Source organism: Lolium perenne, chromosome 4 (assembly GCF_019359855.2).
Source record: "Lolium perenne isolate Kyuss_39 chromosome 4, Kyuss_2.0, whole genome shotgun sequence".
Classification (NCBI taxonomy): domain Eukaryota; kingdom Viridiplantae; phylum Streptophyta; class Magnoliopsida; order Poales; family Poaceae; genus Lolium; species Lolium perenne.
In genome coordinates this window covers 384,216,580-384,223,599 of record NC_067247.2, presented here as the reverse complement: position 1 = coordinate 384,223,599, position 7,020 = coordinate 384,216,580, and the positions used below count along the sequence as shown (strand labels likewise).

Below are 7,020 nucleotides of genomic sequence, written 5' to 3'. Positions count from 1 at the left end.
GACAGAGCCGGTGGCGCGACGAGGCGCCGGCGATGGCTGCTCCGTCCGACGGTGGGGAACGAGCGCCAGCCGGTTCTCCGGTCTAGCTTAAGAATAATTAATTAGCGAACTTGTTGCTTCTCTCTATGATATTCTCTAAAGACATATATCAGAGCGGCAATATGTGAGTTTCCTGAAAAATATACGACCCCACTGGTCATTGGCTGCGTAGGTGTGACGCCCCGGAACCGGTACCATGAGGATCCCAGCGAACCCGCCGAAATCCGCATGATATCGATTCAGAGACGCCCTCCGACACGACGTGCGCGAAGAATCACACACGTGATGCCAGAGGAATTAACACGAGCGGTAACATTACAACAAGATTACAATAGAGCCCACAAGATACATATATTACAACAACGACTCCAACGAGTCAAGATACAAATAGATACATACAAAGATCCAAATCATACAGAAGATCAAATGCGTCCGAGTACGGACAAGATACAAATTGGACTAAGAGTCCTGAAGATAACCAGTGGCGTCCATAACCCTGCCCAGGCCAAGCCGGAAGGGTAACCTTGCTAACGTCGTCATCTCGTACCTGTCAAAGTCGGGCCATCGGTTGCCGACAGAAGGGGGAGGAGACAAAAAGAAAGGAAGGCGAGGGTAAGTACCATTGGCACGTACTTGCGAGACAAGACCAGCTATGCTCGCTGGTGGGCGGTATAAACTTCACCCGGCTATATGTGGAGTTTAGCGGCAGCAAAGCTACTATCCAATAGAGACACGCTACAACATCCGTCTACTCAGAGAAGATAAGAGAGCGCACAAGGTAAATGTATAAATACTACACAAACATAACCCAGCCAATGCGATCCCCCTTCGCCAAGAGGTATTGCAAAGGCACACACACTTTTGAAAGAGTTTTATTAGCAAATTATTAACAACAGGAAATAAGGTGTAAGTTGTTCTATGATCAAGCTATACAATTCCAAGTCGTCCATAACCGCGGACACGGCTTATCGATAAGATGTACACCCTGCAGGGGTTGCCCAAATGTAACCATACGCATGCTCGAACCCACTTACTACAGGTGGAGTCTCACAACAAGACCGTTCCCAATGCAAGAGAAAGTTTAATGGGAGCCACCCAACTAAGCTACCCGTGACGAAGTTCGGCCGTACTCCGATACGGACCCAGAGGTTTGCGACGGCTTCCAAGGCGGGCACTAACGACCGGCCAAGGATAAGGAGTCCCGCGTTATGAGTACAAAGATGTAAATAAACACCCGAAGGCAACAGGAAGTAAATCGTGCATCGTGCATATGGGCAAATAAAACCAAGGTTGTGGCTCCCAATTAAACAGACTCGAGGAAAGGTAGTGGGTGATGGGGGTCCCATTCCCCCACGTACGGGTAGAGCGCTCAATCTCGGAACAGATAACAAGAACTCGGGTCCTAGGGGACATTAGCAAGTCAAAGTTCCGATGCTTTCGCAAAGGGGCTCACAGATGCCTCTGCTTACAATTTTAGTTGTTAACAAATAAATAAAGTGTGATTATCTCCAACAAAAGATATAGCATGTGATAACCTCCCAACAAGATATCCCGAACATCTCGAGATATCAACAAGACCCTAAACTCGCCTACGACTACTTAAGTCGGCAAACAACAAACAATAGGTAGGGCGAGGAAGTGTATCTCGGACATATAGGTAACAGGTGGATAGGACACGTGACACAACAGAATCGCAACACAAGGATAGCAATAGATCAAAAGAGCATGTAAAAGTAAAATAGGTGAAGGGGTGGGCTCGCCTGTGGAAAGCTGCAGAAGAACTTGTCGGAGAACTCGTCGTATCTCACAACACCACTTCGTGATCCTATCCGGGAAGAAGCAAATGCTGAAACACACAACCCATGCAAGTCTTACTACTATGGATAAAGAAGATCCAGCATGATCAAGATGATATGCATGACATGGCAGATATAGTGCAATGCAACTTATCCATATTAATCGGAGTTGGAACCCCGGACAAACTCATTAGGGTTGGAGTTGCATTTCCTACCGACAAAGTTAAGTGGTCATTAGCATGGCACAACATGGCAGGGGTTCGCTACTTCAATATTAATCGGAGCGAGGAACCGTAGCCGGCAATTCCCAAATACTCCGTGTTTAATTATTATGTGCGATGCAAACTACAACGGGAGGACATGATGCGAGATGCAAACAATTATATGGATGGCATATTCATGTTCCTTATGTTTTTCTGATCAAAATGGACATAAAGTTTGTTTGATTTGGATTTGTAAAAGTGCAATTATGAAACAATGCAAAACCATCTGATTGTGTAGAATCTGAAAACTGAATATTGAATGGTGCTGAAACTTTTACACCGGCTGGGAACTAGCCAGAGGCAGTGACAGGTGGGGCTCCACGGCCACGTCAGCTCAAGGATGGAAAGATGCAAAAAGTTTGGTTGAACATGCGATCACAGGATTAAAACTTAGGCCGGCGGGATATGGAAGAGAGGGACGAGCCAGTGGTGCTAGCTCACGGATTTGTTATGGTTCAGGTTGCAACTCTGGTAAGGTATGGAATCTGGTTAACTGAATTTTGACACTGAAATCTGAAAAACTGAACAGATGCTGGTTTCCTGTAGATGCATTTCTGCACGGATTTTAAAGCTGTGGCCGAGACGAAACGGGGCACTGTTTTGAGCGAAACAAAAGAGGTTGAGCAAGAGTGTGGTGCCGTGAATCGAATGGAGGTGGTTTGGGTGGAAAAGGTGCACAGAAACAGCGGCGAAGCTCGCCGGAAAACGGGACGACGACACTGCGAAACTGAAAACTGGAAACCATCTGTTTCTGGAGACGAGTTTGGAAGAAGATGGCGTCGTCGTTACTGCTCCGTTTTGGGTGATTCAAGATCCATTATAAAGAGGATGTTGCCGTGCTTCTAATGGTACCAGATACGCGTGCTGGGGTGACCTGTGTCGGCGAGGATCGACACCGAAAGTCAGCACCGCGAAACAGAAAACTGGAACCTTTACTGTTTCCAAAAACTCGTTTTTGATCTCGGTTCTCTTCGATCTCTTCATCGATTCAACGATGCATGGCATGCAAGGGAGAGGTGAGGGCGGTAGCTCACCCTGGGGTGGCTGCTGAAGAGGAGGAAGCGGCGGAGGAGCTGCCGGCGTCGAGGACGACGAGATGGCCGGGGGTAGACGTGGACGGCGTGGACGAAGACGCGCAGGCTTGGTGTCTCCGGTTCCGTGAAGTAGCTCAGGAGGACGACGGTGGCACGGTGATGCGATTCCCGGGCTCAGGTGAGGTCGCCGGCGTCCATGGCATCGGGGCGGCGAGGTAGACGGCGCGGTGGCTAACGGTAGGGTTTTTGTTTAGGAGGTGGAGAGGGTTGGCGAGCGGCGGCGCGAAGGAGGAACAGCAGCTAGGGTTGCAGGCAGGGCAAGGGAAATTTATAGGATGGAGGTGGACATCCTCGGACGTCCCATCGAGCAGGTCCAGACGTGGCACCGCTAGGATTTGTGCCGTACAGGTTGAAGATGACCATGGACGGGAGGAAAACTTTGGTGGGCTGATTCGGGAGTGGACTTGCATGGGGTGGGCTTCATGCATCGAGGCAGCGCTGGGCTCCAGGATGGATTGGCCACGGAATGACATAGGCAAGAAAAGAGTCCAACGTGGAGATTGGCCAGAACGTGTCCAACCAATTTTCCAAAGAGTTTGCCAAATATAGCAAGAATAAAAGGGAGATATAAAGATATGGAGAAACAGATAAAGAAAGAGTTCAAGATAGAAGGCAAAGGGGAAAGATAACGGAGGTAATGCTGCAAATGTTTTCAAGAACTTTATTGCTAAGATAAAACAACTTTCCAAAAACACATAAATATTTAGTTTGGGGTTTTCGTAAATAAGAAAAGGTCGAGGGAGGGTTTTATATAGAACCATATGAGAGGAAAACAAAATAAGTAGGATTATAAAATAATTTAATTTGGCAAAACATGGATGTGATGATGCATGATGTCATGATAATGCGTAAAAGAAAAAGAACAACCAATTCTATTAGGGGTACTACCCGGGGTCGTTACAGCAGGCCCCACAGAGCGGCAATATAAGATTTTTTTCTCTCTAAATAAATAGACGACCCCACTGGTCATTGGCTGCGGCAGCCCCACAGAGCGGAAATATGTGTCTTTTCCTGAAAAATAGACGACCCCACTGGTCATTGGCTGCGGAGGCCCCACAGAGCGGCAATATATGATTTTCTCTAAATAAATAGACGACCCCACTGGTCATTGGCCGTGGCAGCCCCACAGAGTGGCAATATATGTCTTTTCCTGAAAAATATACGACCCCACTGGTCATTGGCTGCGGAGGCCCCACAGAGCGGCAAAATATAAGTTTCTCTAAATAAATAGACGACCCCACTGGTCATTGGCTACGGCAGCCCCACAGAGCGGCAATATATGTCTTTTCCTGAAAAATATTCGACCCCACTGGTCATTGGCTGCGGCAGCATTATAGAGCGGCCCCATTTGTCATTGGCAGCACCGCGTATAAAATCATGAAATAAAACGGCCCACACGTCAGCGATAGATGGATGGCTGCTCCGACGTGTCTCCTAACCCTACCCATCAGCACGAGACGGTCAGGGAGGAGCTGCCCCTGTTCGGCCCCACCCGGTCAGACTAACGGTCAAGGCCTCTGACCTGACGGCTACCGGCCGTTCCAGCACTTGTGCGTGTTTCAAACTAGAGGAGGGGAAAACTGAGGAAAAACTAAGGGACTGGGGAAAACTGAGTACAACTAACAAACCAGGGGCACGAAAATAGAAATCCCTTTACTATAATTGGTCCCTTAGGTCCAGGGAGTCTCCATAACAGGTATGTGTAGTGTGGTACCGCCATAAACCTGGCATAGGCTGGTCGTCCCAACAAAGTGTGATACTGCGACAGGAAATACACAACTTCGAACTCCAACCTTTCTATCATGTAATTCTCTCGGGTTCCAAACTGAACATCGAGATTAATCTTCCCCAGCGGATAACTCGGCTTGTCTGGTGTGATACCATGGAAACGTGTGTCAGTTGGTTTTAGGTTCGCCAGGGATATGTTCATTTTCCTCAATGTATCCGTGTACATAAGGTTTAAACTGCTGCCTCCATCAATGAATACTCGTGAAACGTCGAATCCTGCGATCACTGCTGGTAAAATCAGTGCTGATTGCCCTGGTCGAGGAACTTGCTGCGGGTGGTCCGCTATGGTGAAGCCAATGTCTTGTCCCGACCAATTCAAGTACTCGATTGTTGGTGGAGGCATCTTTTCTGCCATGAACACTTGTCGCGGAATTACTTTCTGAGCTCTATTGGATGGCCTGGCTTTTCTGAATCATTGAGACCGCACCATTAGTGTCGATATAAGGAGGTGGGTTTGGGCCGCCGCTATTTGTAGATGATGTCGATTATCGTCCGTGATCGCGGGAGGGAGTGGAAGGTGGATCTCACTCCTTGGCCCTTGAGGGTTTCGATGTGCTGCCTGCGCGTTAGCGTGCCCTGCATATCTGTTCAACGCCTGGAAAGTCCGGCAATCCTTCTGTAGATGTCCCGACTGCCTCTTCCCATTGTTGTCGAGATAAAAATGCAATTGACATGGTCCGTTCATCATATCCTCGGGAGATATATATGGCCTCTGGAACCTTGGACCATTATTTTGTCTATTGGGACGGGAGCTGTCCTTGTAGTCGCTACGCTGCTCGTTGCTTTTTTGATAATCATCACGATTGTTTCCTCCACTGTTTCCTCGAAATCCAGCCAATATTTGGCCGGGAGCATCATAATCTGAAAACTGTCGAGGGAATCGTCGCCTATTTTGAAAGTTTCGGTTGCGGTCCTCCTCGGGCGATCTGTGCCGTTTGTTGTGAACAACATCTTCTCCATCCGCCCACCGATTTGCTATTTCCATGAGTGCTGCTATTGTCTTTGGGTTGGTTCTTCCCAAATCCTCGACAAAGTCCCTCCTCCTAATACCAGCAACAAATGCATCTATTGCTCTCTCGTCAGATATATTTTCCGCTGAGTTTTTGATGATGTTCCACCTCTGGATATACGTCCTCATTGATTCGTCGTATTTCTGCCTGCAAGCCCTCAACTGCTCCAATGATGCAGGTTTCTTGCACGTGGATCGGAAATTCTTCACGAATATGTCCTCGAAACTTTTCCAGCTGTCGATAGACCCAGGAGACGGCTTCTTTATCCACGATCGTGCGGCTCCACTCAAGTGTACTTGAATGCTCTGCATGGCTGTTGCTCTAGTTCCACCCATCAGCTTTACTATCTCGAGATAATCAACTAGCCAATCCTCAGGATCTTGGAAGCCATCGATTTTTTTGTAATTATCGGGTAGCTTAAACCCTGATGGAACTCGAGTTTTGCGGACTCGTCTCGTAAAGCACGGGAGCCCGCACATATCTTCTTCATCAACCTCTGGTGAGTGCCGACGTTCCCTTATTTCCTGTCGCGCTCTGTCCACCCTTGCTTGCGTCGCTGTGTCTCTTGCCCCACTTGTTCTCGCAGGATCTTGCACCGCTGCAGTAGGTCGTGGACTATTTTGCCTTCCAGATCCTTCGGGAGGCGTATTTGCGAACGTTGTTCCCATGGCTCCAACTCCTGCCATGGCCATGTTATATAGCGCTTCTCTTGGATCTCCAGGAGGTGGCCTGGATGCTACGATGAAAGCTTGTGTCGCCATGTATCCGGCTTCTGGTGTTTTGGGAATAATATTCCCCCTCGTGCCAATCGACATAAAGGACATGTCGAGGTTTTGAACTAGGTTCTTGATACGTCCAATTTGCATCACTATTTTATATCATAATTTGCTGTTATTCATTGATATATTTCATATTGGGACACAATACTTATGTTATTTCATCTATTTTGCATGTTTCATCATTATTGGAGGATCGAACACCGGAGCCAGGATTCTGCTGGAAAAAGCACCGTCAGAACGCAATATTTCGG

At 47.9% G+C, this 7,020-nt stretch overlaps 1 long non-coding RNA gene across 1 annotated transcript; it reads right to left on the bottom strand.

Annotated features, from left to right (window-relative positions):
* Positions 1–349: 349 nt before the first annotated feature.
* On the bottom strand, positions 350–3,468 carry LOC139830737 (uncharacterized). Its single transcript, XR_011744132.1, has 3 exons — positions 3,133–3,468; positions 1,800–1,885; positions 350–586 (listed from the first exon to the last, which is right to left on the bottom strand). It is a non-coding gene; the product is annotated as an uncharacterized lncRNA (long non-coding RNA).
* Between the last annotated feature and the right edge of the window lie 3,552 nt (positions 3,469–7,020).